Source organism: Zalophus californianus, chromosome 1 (genome assembly GCF_009762305.2).
Source record: "Zalophus californianus isolate mZalCal1 chromosome 1, mZalCal1.pri.v2, whole genome shotgun sequence".
Lineage (NCBI taxonomy): Eukaryota > Metazoa > Chordata > Mammalia > Carnivora > Otariidae > Zalophus > Zalophus californianus.
The window spans coordinates 61303548-61319529 of NC_045595.1; the positions used below are offsets into that span (position 1 = coordinate 61303548).

Genomic DNA, 15982 nt, shown 5'->3' on the forward strand with positions numbered 1-15982 from the left:
AATTTAGTATTTATTTTTTATTTCTTCTTTTACCTACTTGAAGAAAGTAACAATGAAATTAAAATGCAAATAGGATAATGAGGCTAAGAAACTTTTAGACGATATCTGGAATAAAAGGGACACTATGTCCTCACCCACCCTCATGAGATGAGGCACTTAACACCCTCATGAGATGAGGCACTTAACACCCTCATGAGATGAGGCACTTAACACCCTCATGAGATGAGGCACTTAATCTTGGCTTGGTTGTCCGGTCAGCTGAAGTGAAAAAGGAAAGGGAGTAAATCTTCTTTTGTTATTAAAAAAGGAAGCATAAACCAAGAAACAGACTCTTAACTATGGAGAACAATGATAGTTCCCAGAGGGGAGGTGGGGTGGTGGGTGAAATAGGTGATGGGGATTAAGGAGTGCACTCGGGGTGACCGCTGTATGGAAGTGTTGAATCACTAAATTGGACACTAAATCGCTGTATGTTAACTATACTGGAATTAAAATAAAAACTTAAAAAAAAGAAGCATAAAAATTCTTCAGAGAAAATTGAACTCAAAGATGACCTTATCATATAATTCCTTGACTAGGGAACCTTGATTTGCATGATGATCAATGTCCTCGAGGATAGTTTTAGAAAATGTGTATGGTATTACATTCAGATGATTCAATATGATTTCTAAAGTTCCTTAACTTAGAGGCATTTCCTCAGGGGGCTGTGAAAATATTACTTAGGCACTTGGCTTTGCTTTTAGGTGCTCTCACCTTAAAATAGAGACAGAATTTGGGAGTCTAATAACTTATTTGATTTCTCAAGCTTTTGCCAAATGGTAGATCAGAGTCAATTTATTTTTGAATTATCTGCCACATATGCATGGTACAAATATTTCACAGTGTTTAAAATGAGAAAAATTGTATCAATTATGAACACAACATAGAGGTGAGAGTTAAATTTTTATTGAATTAATTACTTTTGCCCGAAAACTTCTCCCCAAGTAGACGGCCAGCCTGCATTATCACAGGTATAAGCCATCAGAATAAACAGAGCCACTAATAGGTAGGGACTGTTGCTCAGTTTCCTCACCTGTGAGATGGGGCTATAGTTCCTACCTCCTGGGATTGCTGTGAATTAATATCCTTTTAGAGGAGGACCTGGTACGTGGTAAGCACTGTGTTAAAGCATAGCATAAGAAACAGAACTGCTTCCCCAGAGACTGGCTGTAGTAAAATAGTTTCAGGACACTCCCGCCCTGGCCCACCATGTGTGCCTGTGTTATGCAGCTTGGCCATCTTCTGCCAAAGTCCAAGGGTTCTATCTGAGTGTGAATGATACTTCTTTTTCTGCTCATAACCAGCAGCAAGAACCTTCTGTGCTAAGATTATACTTTGTCCAAGCAGGGAGGCCATGTCCACTCACCTTCCTGGGAGCCGTTGTGCATGATCACACCCAAGGTTCATCTGACAGTAAAGGGAGGTGTAAGGACATCTGAGATGGGGGTCCAGGATCTGAGGAAGTATGTGAGCTCTGGATCTGTGTCAAGATTATTCTTTTTGATTCATAAATGGTTTTTATGTATGGTTATTTTTTAAGTGTTAAATCAATAATATATCTTTACATAAAAACCATTTATGAATCGTTATATATTAAAAAAAAGAAGAAGATAGCAGGAAGGGAAAAATGAAGGGGGGGAATCAGAGGGGGAGACGAACCATGAGAGACTCTGGACTCTCAGAAACAAACTGAGGGTTCTAGAGGGGAGGGGGTGGGGGGGTGGGTTGCCTGGTGATGGGTATTAAGGAGGGCACGTTCTGCATGGAGCACTGGGTGTTATACACAAACAATGAATCATGGAACACTACATCAAAAACTAATGATGTAATGTATGGTGATTAACATAACATAATACTAAAAAAAAAACTAATGATGTAATGAATGGTGATTAACATAACATAATAATTTTTAAAAATTTAAAAAAAAGTAACCATCAACTGTTCTTAACTGTTTTCTTAACACAATGAACTGGAGGTTAACAGTGGGTGGATCATGTCTTGTTTCATTTTTATCCCTGCGTCCTAGGACAGTACCTAGCATATTGTAGATGTTCGATAAATCTTTGTTGAATGAACATTTCATGAATTATTTTCATATTCATAAATAAAAAGGAAAATATACTATATCTTTTTTATATAGCTAGACAACTCTTATCCAATATAACACTTTTGATATGCTAGCTTTCTTACGGTTTATAAGACTATATCTCCTCAATGTCATGTAATAGGCCAAATTTTAATTTGATGAATAATAAAGGACTTCTCTATTTGTAGACCAGCAGATAAATAACAGGGCTTGTTTCTAGGCAGAGCATTGTAGGATGGGGACAGGAGGCAGGTCAGGAATGGATGGAAGATCTACTTTTCAGTGTACCCTTTGTCTAATTTTTTCTAATCATGTCTACACATTACTTTCTCAAATTAGCAAAAAAAATCTGACCCATGCTAAAAGGAAAAAGGTACTATTATTTGTGCCTTAACATGAAGAGAACATACCCATCCTGCTAATTAGGTGAATAGTTGGGCAACAATTGCAGCTAACCTTCCAGGGCATACCCAGTAGTTGTGGGGACTAGAAGTCTTTTCAAGAAGTTTTTTTTTGTTTGTTTGTTTTTAGAGAAAGAATGAGAGAGCAGGGTAGGGGGAGCAGAGGGAGACAGAGAATCTTGAGCATGCCCCATGCCCAGCATGGAGCCCGACACTGGGGACCGACACTCGATCCCAGAACCCTGAGATCATGTCCTGAGCCGAAATCAAGAGTCGGACGCTTAACAGACTGAGCCACCCAGGCGCCCCTTGAAGAAGATTTTTTTAATAGGTTGTTCACTCAATTGGGTATTATAACATAGTGGAGCCCTTGGCTTTTCTCTGGGAAAAGCCCCAAAATCTGCCTACTCTAGAGATTGGCCTCTGTCAAATAGACCAGGGAAATCACTTATCAATCATAAATCATACCATGATTTATTTCTTCTTCCAGAATCCATACTGTGGTCACCCATGAATTCAGATCTAGACTTGTTTTCTTTTAGCAGTTAATTTTAAGTTATTTCATTATTTTAATGCTTATTACTGGTACAACTTGTTCATACAAAGTTCCACAAAGTGCTCTAACTCAGGATTTTCTGAGAAGATGATGAAGTAAGGGGAGAAACTAGCATACATTACAAAGAAAAACAAAAGTTAGGGGGAAAGTACATCAGTAAAGAAACAGGGAGCTCATGGGGAAGTGGTGCCCAATGCAGCCTACAAGGATTGATGAGTTCTATCACCTGATAGAACAGGTGAAAGAAGGAAGGACAGACCAACTTCAGAAAGACACCAAGAACCAACCCATGACTTCCCTTCCTGAGGAAGTTGGTGCAGTGTTATGAGAATTAAGTTTAACAAATGTAGCTGACTGCTACAAACCCTGCTCAGTAGAGAGGCAAGGGCAGGCCCAGGAGAAGTAGGGACCCTTTTCTCCCCAGGATTCAGAAACACTCAGAGACTGGGTATAAGGATATTGCCACCATAAGCCAAAGCTTAGGGACAACCATCAGGCCTACCAACAATTATTTTATGGAGCTTTCTTTTGTTTCTTTTGGTATTTAATTAGATATGATTAAGTACATGGTAATTGTAGGAAAAAAGTAAATAAGCTAAAAGAGAAATCCATCATTCAAATCTACTACCCGAGAAAAACTTACAAAATAACAATGAGTAAACTGTGTATGAAACATATGAATCTGAAGTTAAATCAGGTAGAATAAATGTTAGATAATGGCCATGAACATTTTTGAACAAAATAATGCAGTGGTAAGGCTTTGCCCTATCATATCATATAAAGCCACAGTAACTAAAGCATCATGGTACTGGCATCAGAATATATAGATAAATGAAACAGAACAGAAAGTCCAGGGACTGTCAGAAATTTATATATACACAAATTTAGTATATGTTATCATATGTATTTCCTGCCAGTAGAAAAATGATGGATTGGTTGTTGAATGGTGTTGGGACAACTGGCTAGCCATTTAGAGGAAATAGATAAAGGTCAATCCCCTCTTTAAGTTATACACTGAATTTAAATTTAGTAAAATTAAGGATATAAACGTAAACATGAAAACCATAAAAATATTCAGAAGAGTTATAGGTAAATATTTAGCTGACCTTTGGATGGGGAGACCTTTACTATGTGAGTGGCACCAAAGGAAGAAACTGTAAGAAGACTCACAAGTTCTTTAGCTAAGGTTGAATGTCAAGTTCAGGACTAAAGGAAGGTGTGTGTCCAACATTAGGTAATTGATTAAAACCTCTTATAATGGTGTAGCTTGCCATCATAAAAATAGAACTGTATATGACTCTTGATTATTGGCAAGATGGCCCCAATAATGAAATGAGAAGTAAACAACTTGTGCATTTGTGTATTTGCATGTATGCATTTCTGTAGGAAAAGGCCTGGCTGGTTTTGATCCACATTTAACAGCAGTAGCTTTTAAGTTAAGATTTGGATAATTTATTTCCTTTTGCTTTTTTTTATGTCTTCTTTCTTTTTTTTCCTATACATATTTAATCCAGTCTAGTTAAAAACCAAGACAAAAAAGTACCACAAAATAATTGGTGATTATTGGAGAGAAAACTGAGCTTTAAACTTCCCTCTTGCCTAGATCAAATAGGCTTCTTTTTTTTTTAATTTGGAATTTTAATTATGCACATAAATAGCAACTTGAGAACGAGGAGTTCTAAGGCTAGACTTTATCTCTAGGTGAAAGGATTTCCGATTAGTCCACTTGCAGTATGGCATCACCCAAGATAACAAAGAAGCCTAGTATAGTTTGTCCTGAAGAAGAAAGCCAATTTACTATATTCAGTACTGACTTCTCTGCCATTTTTCTGTAGAAATACTGGTTTACTGCATGGAGTTTCCAGTGTTTACCTATAACTGATTAAAATGGGCAGAGCATGGAGCATTCTGTTTATTTCCTGGTGAATTCTTCACATTTCCTGGCTTTTGAAAGTTCTCCTTCCACAAATCTTCTATGACTATGTATCCTCATAAACCCCAGTCATATTCTCCCCACTGACCTGGACAAATACGATGGCTTGTTGTGGATAATAAAGAGAGGCAGCAAGTCCCATGAATCCAGGTGGATACACCAGCTTCTTTATTTTTGAACCTCTAGCCAAAAGAAGTCCAACAATGCCAGCAAAACCAATAACACCAAGTCTTGGAAAAAAATCCAGGAGGTGCATTTTGGAGATATTCATAGCTGCCTAACCCCCATTGAACCAGGCTCTGTATCCTGGGCTTAGTTTGTGAGTACATTTCTTGACACCAACTTGTATATGGCTCACAATAATGTCGGAGATGTGAAATGCTTTCTTCGAGTGGGGTCCTTGGCTCCTCCACATATTTAGATTGACCCTCAGGGGGACGGAGTAGAGTGAAAGCTCATTAACTTTCACAGAAGTTTTGTGAGGTGAGTCCTTTTTAGGTGATGCATAGACTTTGAAGGTGAGCAGACTCAGGCTGGCCAGCCCCACAGACCTCTGAATTACCTTGAACATGCTGCTGGCAGAGGTGGCTCCGGCGGGGCTCAAATGGGCTTCTTAACGGGATCTTTGGGACCATCTGTTTTATTGCAGGATGACTCCATTTCATTGGGTGGCAACTTGAATCCACATGACCATAAATGTAAATTTCTCTAAACATAAAAACCAAATGTACACATTCCTTCTAAAATGACTCTAAAAGATTATATTTTAAATGGTGATTTCTCTTATTATAGTTGATATTTGATTTTTTATACATTCATTCTTTTTAACCAGCCTTTGTTTTGTCTAGTTTTTCTGAATTGAGCAGCAGAGAGCTGTTTTAACATCCAAATTTATTATGGAGAACCAAAATTAGTGAAAATGCCTTTTAATGAAAGCTTTGGTTTGGCCAATTTAAGCTGTTTATAAGTCAAAAATGTAATCAAGGAGAGATTGTTTTAGCTCATTGTCCACCAAGAAGCTTTTAGCTGCCAAGAAAAGGCCTCATTTCTGGAGAAACATTGCCCCTCCTGCTTCGAGCCCTCCAGTGGTTTATTGACTTGGAGAAACAGCATGGTGGTTTTGGATAATCAAGTTTGATGAACTTCTTTGAGCCCACCAGCTTTCTCTTGTGAGCCATTGGGTTCACAGTCTCCTAATATGAACAAGGAAGAGATTAGAAAAAAAGAGAGAGCTCAAATTTTCTCTGTACTCAAACCTCCCCCGCCCCTTCACCCCTGGCAGCCACCTCCTTGCCTACAGTTTTGCCTTCTCCAGAGTGTCATATAAATGGGATCATATACTTTATAGCCTTTTGAGTCTGTTTCTTTCACTTAGAATAACTCATTTGAGGTTCATCCATGTTACTGCACTTATTAATAGTCCCTTTGCATTGCGGAGTAGTATGCCAGTGTGTGGATGCACCATAGTTTGTCCATCCATTTTTTAGAAGAGGGATATTTTGATTGTTTCCAGTCTTTGCGATTTTGAATACAGCTGCTATAAGCATTTGCCCAGTGTTTTGTGTGAATGAAGGTTTTCATTTTACTTGGATAAATACCTAGGAGTGGGATTGTTGTGTCATATGTAAAGGGAGTATTTGACATTGTGAGAAACCACCAATTGTTTTCCATAATGGCTGTACCATTTTGAGTTCCCACCAGCAGTGTATGAGAGTTCCAGTTCCTCCACATCTTTGTCAGCACTTGGTCGTGTCAGTTTTTTTGTTTGTTTGTTTAAAATTTTATTTATTTATTTGAGAGAGACAGAGCACGAGAGGGGGAGGGACAGTGAGAGAAGCAGGCTCCCTGCTGAGCAGAGAGCCCCATGTGGGACTCGATCCCAGGACCCTGGGATCATGACCCGAGCTGAAGGCAGACGCTTAACCGACTGAGCCACCCAGGTGCCCTGGTGGTCGTTTTTGTTCAGTTTACTTACTCTAGTGGTCATGTTGTGCTATCTGCACTTGCATTTCTCTGATGACCAGTGATGTTGAACATCTTCTCAGGTATTTATCTGTGATCATATGCTTCCTTTGATAAGTGACCATGGCAGTGACTATTGAAGCATCTAGTTTTAGTTTCAATTTTCATGTTGATGTTTCGCGATGTTGATCTGATTGTCTCCTTAAGGTGCGTTTGTTTCCTCTTCCTCTTTTTTTTTTTTTAACCTGGTCCCCCTGTCCCTATGTTATATCAGAAATTAGGTTTAGAGACTTAATTAGATTCAGTTTCTACAGTTTTGTCAAGAACATCTCATAAGTGATATATATGTGAGGGATTAAAAAAATGCATTGGAGCCGATTGAAAGCCACACCTTGATGATATGACCTGCACTGTAGCAGCTTCCCCAAAAGTGCAATAATGTCCTTGACTCTGCAAGAGGACAGCTGGAATCAAGCACAGGTGGACAGGTTGGACCTCAGTACAGAGGGGATGGATGGTGGAGGGTATGGGCCCAGCCAGGTGTGGGAACTCCCAGATATCCTCTTCTGAAAGCGTCTGTTCCCTCCACAAAACAGCAAGTAAGGCTGGTGCTGACAGTGAGGACATAGAGAGAGGTGTTGGAGGTTTGAAGAGACAGGAGAACATGTAGAATCAAATTAGGGAGTGGGAGATTGAATGGACCAAGGGAAAGTAGCACATGCCAGGCCCTAAGAGCCCTCTTGAGGACATGAGTTGAACATGGAGGTCAGTTGAAGTTGTGTTTCTCCCCCGACCATTGTTGTGACATATTGTTAATAATTAGAGCAATTTTAATTCATCATGGGCTTTCACTTTTGGGGATTTTATCAAAATGTGAGAGTGTATCATATTCAGAAATGTCATCAGTAAAACTGGTTAAAGTGTAGAATTTTAAACCCCAAGATGTTCACACAGGGGTCCTGGACACCCATCGTCTGCAGGGAAGAGATGTTATGAGGCTTCAAATTAAGAGTGGAAAATCTTGCAAGCAATATTCTATTTCCTAAGCATAGAAATTTGAAATTTTGAAACTGTGTGCCCCCAAAATATGAGACATTTAATGGCAAATAAGGGGAAAATCAGTGTTTTATTTATAGTTGATTTCTTTTCTTAGTGTTTCTTTTGAAATTGGATACATTTTTACTGTTAGTTAGACCTGGGATTGAATGTTTGATGTTACTTTAAATAGGTTTCCAACTGGGGGAAAGTGTTTTCTGAGTATTTTCTAGGCCATCCCAGCAATGTTATATAAGAGAGAAAATTGTTATAATATTCTTCTAAAAATACTTCAATGGAAAATTATTTTGCAATTAGAATATGTCTGTTTAAAGATGTAATATTAAAAATTGCAATCTTGATTTACAGTGTAATTGTTTACATTGACTTTATTTTTAGAGCAGTTTTAGTTTTATTGAAAAATTATATAGAATATACCACATAACCCCAATATCCCCAAATAGTTTCCCTTATTATTAACATCCTGCATTAGTATGGTACATTGGTTATAATTGATGAGCCAATATTAATACATTATTATTAACTAAGGTCCACAGTTCACACTAGGGTTCACTCTGTGTTGTACATTCTGTGGACCTTAACAAATGCATAATGCCATGTATCCACCATTAAAATATCATATGAAATAGTTTTACCATCCTCAAAGATCTCCTATATGTCACCTGTTCATTCCACCCTTCCTCCCACCTCCCAACCCCCTGGTCACCATTGATCCTTTTACTGTCCCTACAGTTTTGCCTTTTCCACAGTGTCATATAGTTAAAGTCTTATAGTATGTAGCCTTTTTAGATTAGATTCTTTCACCTAGTAAAATGCATTTAAAGTTCCTACATGCCTTATCATGGCTTAATAGCTCATTTCCTCTCATCACTGAATAGTTTGCTATTGTAGAGATATACCATGGCTTGTTTATTCAACCGTGTACTGAAGGACATCTCAGTTGCTTCCAATTTTTGGCAGTTATGAATAAAGCTGCTTATAAACTATGATGTAATTTTTTTTAAGATTTTATTTACTTATTTGACAGAGAGAGAGCACAAGTAGGCAGAGAAGCAGGCAGAGGGAGAGGGAGATGCAGGCTCCCTGCTGAGCAGGGAGCCTGACACAGGGCTCGATCCCAGGACCCTGGGATCATGACCTCAGTCGAAGGCAGCCACTTAACTGACTAAGCCATCTAGGCGTTGCTACAATGTAATTTTTAAAATACGATTGTAATTGTTGATAGTTTTCTTAAGTTAAGTGGTGCTGACATTTGATAGACCATGCTTTGACTGATTACTCACAGTAAGTAGGTCCAAGAATGTTTCCAGATGGCAGTAGCCATCACAGAAGTGGGCAGTCAAGCTCCTTGCCTTGCGGAACTTGTAGTCTATCTAGTGAAGAGCTAAGTTACATAAAAAATATATCTAAGGACTTAGATATGTAAACAGACACATGAACCCCTACGAGAACGTTTAGGTACTTTAGTTATTAGAAGATTAAACACTAGGCACTGAACTATGCTTAAGGAATGATCAGAGACCCAATGCAGTGGGCTTCCTTAGGAAGGGTCCTAAAGAAGAAGAAGACTTTGACTGAGGTATCTCTATTTATGATAGTTATATTTCTAAAGATAAAAGTTATGGCCCTTGGCACTTTCAGAAACTTTCCAAGTTTTCATTCCTTACAGTACAAGTATTGAAACAGTGATCTTAACAAGTCCTGGAACATTATTGGGCACCTGGGTGGCTCAGATGGTTAAGCATCTGCCTTCGGCTCAGGTCATGATCCCAGGGTTCTGGGATCGAGTCCCGCATCGGGCTCCCTGCTCAGCGGGGAGCCTGCTTCTCCCTCTGCCTCTCTTTCTCTCTCTCTCTCTGTCTCTCATGAATAAATAAATAAAATAAAATCTTTGGGAAAAAAAAGAAAAAACAAGTCCTGGAACATTATAAAAGAGAATAGTAAAAAGTCCCTCTCTGGTCATGGGCTGTGAAGTCCTAATCAGTAGGAGATTAAATCAATATAAACCTGAAAGAACTGTCAAGAAGGCAAATCATGAAAAGAAGCCATTTGATATGGGACTGAAAGGTTTAGAGAAGAAATTTTCATACCACCACCACCGAGGTATGAAAATTAACTAACCTATCGAGGTTGCTTGGCTTGAAGTCTGGATACATTCATTCCAACAGTAGGCACACAGGTGCTTTGTGAGCTTGAAAAGCTTAATTTACATTCAGAGTTTGTGTGAGGGCCAGAAGCCCCATAAGATCACTCCTTTCTCCGGTCCTCGGTCCAGGGGGAACCACGTCCAGACGGGTCCCCCACCCCCACATACTCTGTCCCTGTGACTCCTGCACAGGGACTTTCTATTCTTCCAGGGCTTTTCCTGTTACAGAAAAGTCTCTTGGGTTAGAGATGGTTCCTCCATCCATTCTTCTAGCAACTTCCTAGGACTGTGTGCCACACTATACTGCACACTGGGGATATGATGGTGACTGAAACAATTGCGGAAATTAAGAAACTGACATGCAGAACAGATGAGAATTCTTTAGAATCCCCTGCCCCGCCAGCATAGTGCCCGCAGATATTTTTTGACGGTGATATTATATAATGCACATGAGAAGGCGCTGCTAAAATTATAAGATCTTGTGGCCAAAGCAGGGAAGTAATTAATTCTGCTATGAAAGAAAAACAGCTTGTGGATTGAACTATTTATAATTAAAACTTAAAATATGACCCAAAATGCTTACATTACACTTTCTCAGGCAACTCAAAAGAATACTTATACTCAAATGCTAAGAAGTCCGTCACTGTGATGAAAACTAAAAAAAAGTGTCAGTGTTTTCCCATTGGTGGGAAAACTCTAAATTCCTCTGTATCTTATTTCAATTCTCTTTACAACTTGGTTTATGCATATCTCGATCTGACACAGTTGTTACTATTGCAGATAAAGTTGAAAGAGTTAAGGTTTCACTGTATCATTCTGTTGTGCAGTCTTCTTAATCAATTTTTCAAGGTAAAATTTGAATACAATAAAATGCACTCATTTTAAATGTTTGGTTTGATGGGTCTTGACAATTGTATCCACCCATGTAACAACACTACAGAACAACTTAGTATATTTCCCTATCTCCAAAAAGTTCCTCCTCCCTCTCTGCAATTAGTCTCTTCCCCATCACATACCATCACTGAAGTGCTTTCTATCACTATGAATTACAGTTGCCTGTTCTAGAAATTTATATGAATGAAACAACACCGTAAAGACTGTTTGCATCTGGCTTTTTTATTTAGCATAATGCTTTTGAGATTCATCCATGTCGTTCTGTGTAGTGTGGTGTGTTTTTTATATTGCTGAGTAGTATTCCATTATCTGAATATACCACAATTTTCTTACCCATTCACATGCTGATGAACATTTTTGTTGTTCCCATATTTTTACTATTATGAGTAAAGCTGCAGTGAATGTTCTCATTAATGCTTTTTCGTGTACATATATCTTCATTCCCCTTGGGTAAATACCTCAGGATGGATTTGCTGAGTCTAATGGTAAGTATATGTTTAACTGCATAACAAACTGTCAAATTGTTTCCAAGGTGTTTCTGACACTTTGTACCTCCACCAGCAAAGGTTGTGAGTTGTACTCCAAATCCATGCCTGTATTTGATATTGTCAGTTTCTTAGTTTTGTTTTGTTTTAGCCATTGTAAGAGATGTGTAGTGGTATCTCCTTGTGGTTTTAATTTGCATTTCCTTGGTGACTGATTATGTTAGAGCATGTTTTCATATGTTTATTAGCATTTTATATGTCTCCTTTTTGTGAATGTCCTGTTCAGTTACTATGTCCATTTCTTTATTGCATTGTCTTTTATTAGTGAGTGTCCTTTATGTATTCTGTACACAAATCTGTTGTCAAACATAGGCAGATATTTACTCCCAGTTAGTAACTTGCCATTTCATTTACATGTTCTTTTCTGAAAAATCTTTCATTACCCCAAGGTCCTGAAGATTTTTTTCTATGAATTTTCTGGTTTTAGCTTTTATGTTTAGATCTATGATGCATTTCAAATTAATTTTTGTATATGGTATGAGATAGAGATTGAGGTTCATTTTTTTTTTCCTGTATGGATATCCAGTTGTTACTCTAATCATTTGGTGAAGAAACCCTTTTCCACATGATTACTCTGGCCTCTTTGTCTGAATTCAATTAATCTTATATGTATGGCTCACTTATTTTATTCTGTTTGTCTATATATCTATGTCTTTATGTTTTAAAGTTTTAAGTGGTTTTAAGTTTTCATATCAGGTATTATTGGTCCCCAACTTTGTTGTTCTTTTTCAAAACTGTTTTACTATTCTGTGTTCTCTACATTTTGACGTGAATTTTAGAAATCAGTGGGCTGATTTCTACCAAAAAAAAAAAAAAAAGCTTTGCATCGATTCAGTAGTTCAATTTGGAAACAATTGACTGACATTTTAACAATATTGAGTATTGTAATCCATGAACATTATGTATCTCTTTATTTAGGTTGTCTTTAAAATCTCTTTATAGATTTTGTTGTACAAGATTTACACAGATTTTGTTAAATTCACCCATAAATATTTTATGTTTCTAGATTCCATTGTAAATTGTATATTTACATCAATTTCCAATTTGAATTACTAGTATATAGAAGGAAAACTTATTTTTATCATGTTCCTGTATCCTGTACCAATGCTAAATTTGCTTGTTGGTGATAGTAATTTGTTTTTGTTTTAAATAAATTCCTTAGGATTTATTGTGTATGCAGCCATGTCATCTGCAAAGAAAAACAAATGTTCTTCTTCCCTTACAGTCTGTAGGCCTTATACTTACTTTTCTTGACTGACTGAACTGAGGGCTAGAACCTCCAGTTCAAGAATGTTGAATAGAAGTAGCAAAAGTTGACATGCTTGCTTTGTTTTTGATTTTAAGGAAAAGCAGTTAGGTTTTCCTCACTGGTGTATTGTTAGCTGTAGTTTATTCCTAGATGCCTTTTTAAGGTTTAGGAAGTTTCCCTCTATTTCTGTTTTACTGAGTATTTTTATCATGTATGAATATTGAATTTGGGCAGAATTTTCTGTGTGTGATAGGTCATTTTTCTCCTTTATTCTGTTAATGTGTTGAATTACATTTATTAACTTTCTATTGTAAAATCAAACTTGCATTACTGAGATATATCCCACTTGGGTGTATTTTATTACAAACTGTTAGATTCAATATCCTAATATTTTGCTTAGTACTTTTATATCTGTGCCAGTAAGAGATATTGGTCTGTAATTTTCCTTTCTTGTAATGTCTTTGTCGAGTTTTGGTTTCAGAGTAATACTCTCCTCATAAATTTCCTTCCTCTTCCTTTTTTCTGAAAGAGATTATGTAGGATTATTTGTGGGTTTTTTTTTTTTACTGGTATTATTTATTTCTTAAACGTTTGATATAATTTTCCAATAAAACCATCTGAGCCTGAGAAGTTTTAAATTATGAATTTAATGTCTTTAATAGCTATAGGGAGGTATTCACATTTTCTGTTTCTTTCTGTGTCAGTTTTAGTGATTGGTTCTTTTTAGCAATTTGTCTATTTTATCTAAGTTGTTAGATGTATTGACAAAGTTATTGATACTACTTTCTCATTATTGTTCTAATTTTTGTAGAATCTTTAATGGTATTCCCTTTCTCATTCCTGATGTTGGTAATTTCTTCTCTTTTTACTCTTAATCTGTTTAGCTAGGGTTTATCAATTTTATTGATATTTTCAAAGAACCAACTTTTGATTTCATTGATTTTTTCTACTATTTGTTTCCTATTTCACTGATTTCTGAATTTTCTTTTAGTATTTTCTTTATACTGTTTGGTTTGGTTCTTTTTTCTAGCCCCTCTTAATTCTATTTCATAAAGGACTTCTTAGACTAGATCCCCTAGCTTTTCTATTGAAGTTTTTACTTGGGGAGTCATTTGGTAATTTTCAAGAACTCTTTTTAGTTTTCTGATTTTTCCTTTTTCACAAGTGTCTGTTCTTGCTATGTGAATGCAAGGTTTTCTTAGTTCTTCCTGAAGGGTCCTTTTTATAAAGCAAAATAAAAACCTTCTCTCTCTTCCCTGAATTATCTGTTTCCTCTGGCATCCATTTTCTTCTTTTTCACCTGGGGGTATGTATATATAGCTGTGTGTTTGTCTGGGGGGGGGGGTGGTGTGTGTCTCTCTCTCTCTCTTTTTTTTTAAGGCTTTTCTCAGATGTCTCGTGATTCTTGGCTCTCTGTTTATATTTGAGGATTAGCCAATAGCATGGCTTGCTCAGGATAGAGGCAGAGTCTCTGCTTTATGCTGGATGACTACTGGTGGGCCAGATTATACTGCCTGTCCTTTAGGGCCAGCGCATGGACTGCTTGCTGAACTCCCCTCCCAAGAAAGTTCATTAATTTCTCTAGCAAAGACCTCTTTTATGTGTGCATATGAGAGTTCTTTGAGCTGTAAGCCATTTGCACACAGGGCTGTGGGGAGGGAATGAGCCCACATAGCATTGTTCCCCCATCATGAGAACAGTGTGCAAGTACGGAGCCTTTCCAGGGTTCTTTCGAGTTGGTTGGCTTCTTCCATAGCTAAGCTCCCACCTCCGTCTGGGTTCTAGGCTCAATTTCCTATGCTCAGTTTCATCATTCTATGCTCTTTCATCTGTTTTCAGATTTCCATAAATTTGTAGAAATTTCCCATTTGCTCATTGTCTCCTTCCCATTTCCTTTGTTGTTATGAAATTGTACCTTTTGTATTTTCTTTGCTGTTCTTTGGATGGTCTCTCCAGATGGTTATGAGAGATAGATGGGAATCTTATCTTAAACCAATGTACCTTATTCCTTTTTAGCTGCTCTGCATAGTAGTCTATAATGTGCCTGATTTCTACTCCTGTGCTGTGTGCCCCTGGGCAAGTTGTTTAACCCCTGTGTTCCTCCATCTTAAAATAGAGCTAGTAGTACCTACAGTTTTTGTGAGGACTAAATGAATTACTGTATATAAAGCCCTTAGGATAATTTATAGCATAAGTAAGACCTACATAAAGGCTCTTCTTGCTATGCTTGGGTTGTAGCCTAGTTGTTCGTGCACACTCCACAGCTGGCTCTGTGTGTGTTACACCAGTGCTGTGAGAGGTCCCAGCTCAGTTTCATGCTCTGGGCGCGTTGTGAGAGTCTGTCCACTAAAGGTCAACGATGCTAAGGGGAAGCCATCATGCATTCTGGATTTTCGTAGAGATACCACGTCACTTTATTACTGTTGTATCCTCCCACCAATGGTGGATATAAGAATTCTGTTTTTCATCTTGTTTCTAATCTGATAGATGAATGCAGATGGATAATGTACTTCCATCCCTCAGAGAGCTATGGTAATAATTAAATAAACACATTAAATTAAATTAGATTTGTATTTAGACTCTCTTATAATCTTGAGGAGCTGAATGAGGCCCCCTAACTCACCAGGGTTGTGCCCACGAAGCAAGGCTGGTAGAGGCTGGGAGGGGCTGACCATGGTGGTGGAAGAGTTAGAGCTCATCCACAGCCTGAAGCATAGGCCCTCCTGTCACGGCTGAGCCTCATCAGCCCCACCAGCCAGGACTGAGCTTTACCAAGGCACAAAAAGCAACTTTTTACCTATGACTTTTGGAAACTGAGCAGAAGCTTCTGACGGCACCAACCTGTGGTGGCAGCTGAGAAGCACCCTCATCAGGAGCATCCCACTCAGAGTCTGGCAGCTGCACCACACATTTCAGCTGTGTTACCTCCTTGCCCACACTCACCCACTCCATGCCCCTGGCTTCTCTGCACAAGTCATCCTTCCTCTGTGGCCCAAAGGCAAGTACTGCCATGGACCACTAGAGCCATGTTCCATCACCATCAAGCCTTTTCTCACCCTCAGCCTTGTCGCACATGACTCCATATGGAAAACTTGCTCCCCCCCTGATAGTACCA

General features: G+C 38.1%; 1 protein-coding gene and 1 pseudogene across 2 annotated transcripts in view; one reads left to right on the forward strand and one right to left on the reverse strand.

Annotated features, from left to right (window-relative positions):
- ANO10 (anoctamin 10) overlaps positions 1 to 15982 on the forward strand; it is a 235919-nt gene that overhangs the window by 115885 nt on the left and 104052 nt on the right. The gene's annotated exons all lie outside the window — the stretch shown is intronic.
- On the reverse strand, positions 4955 to 5586 carry LOC113917539 (annotated as a pseudogene).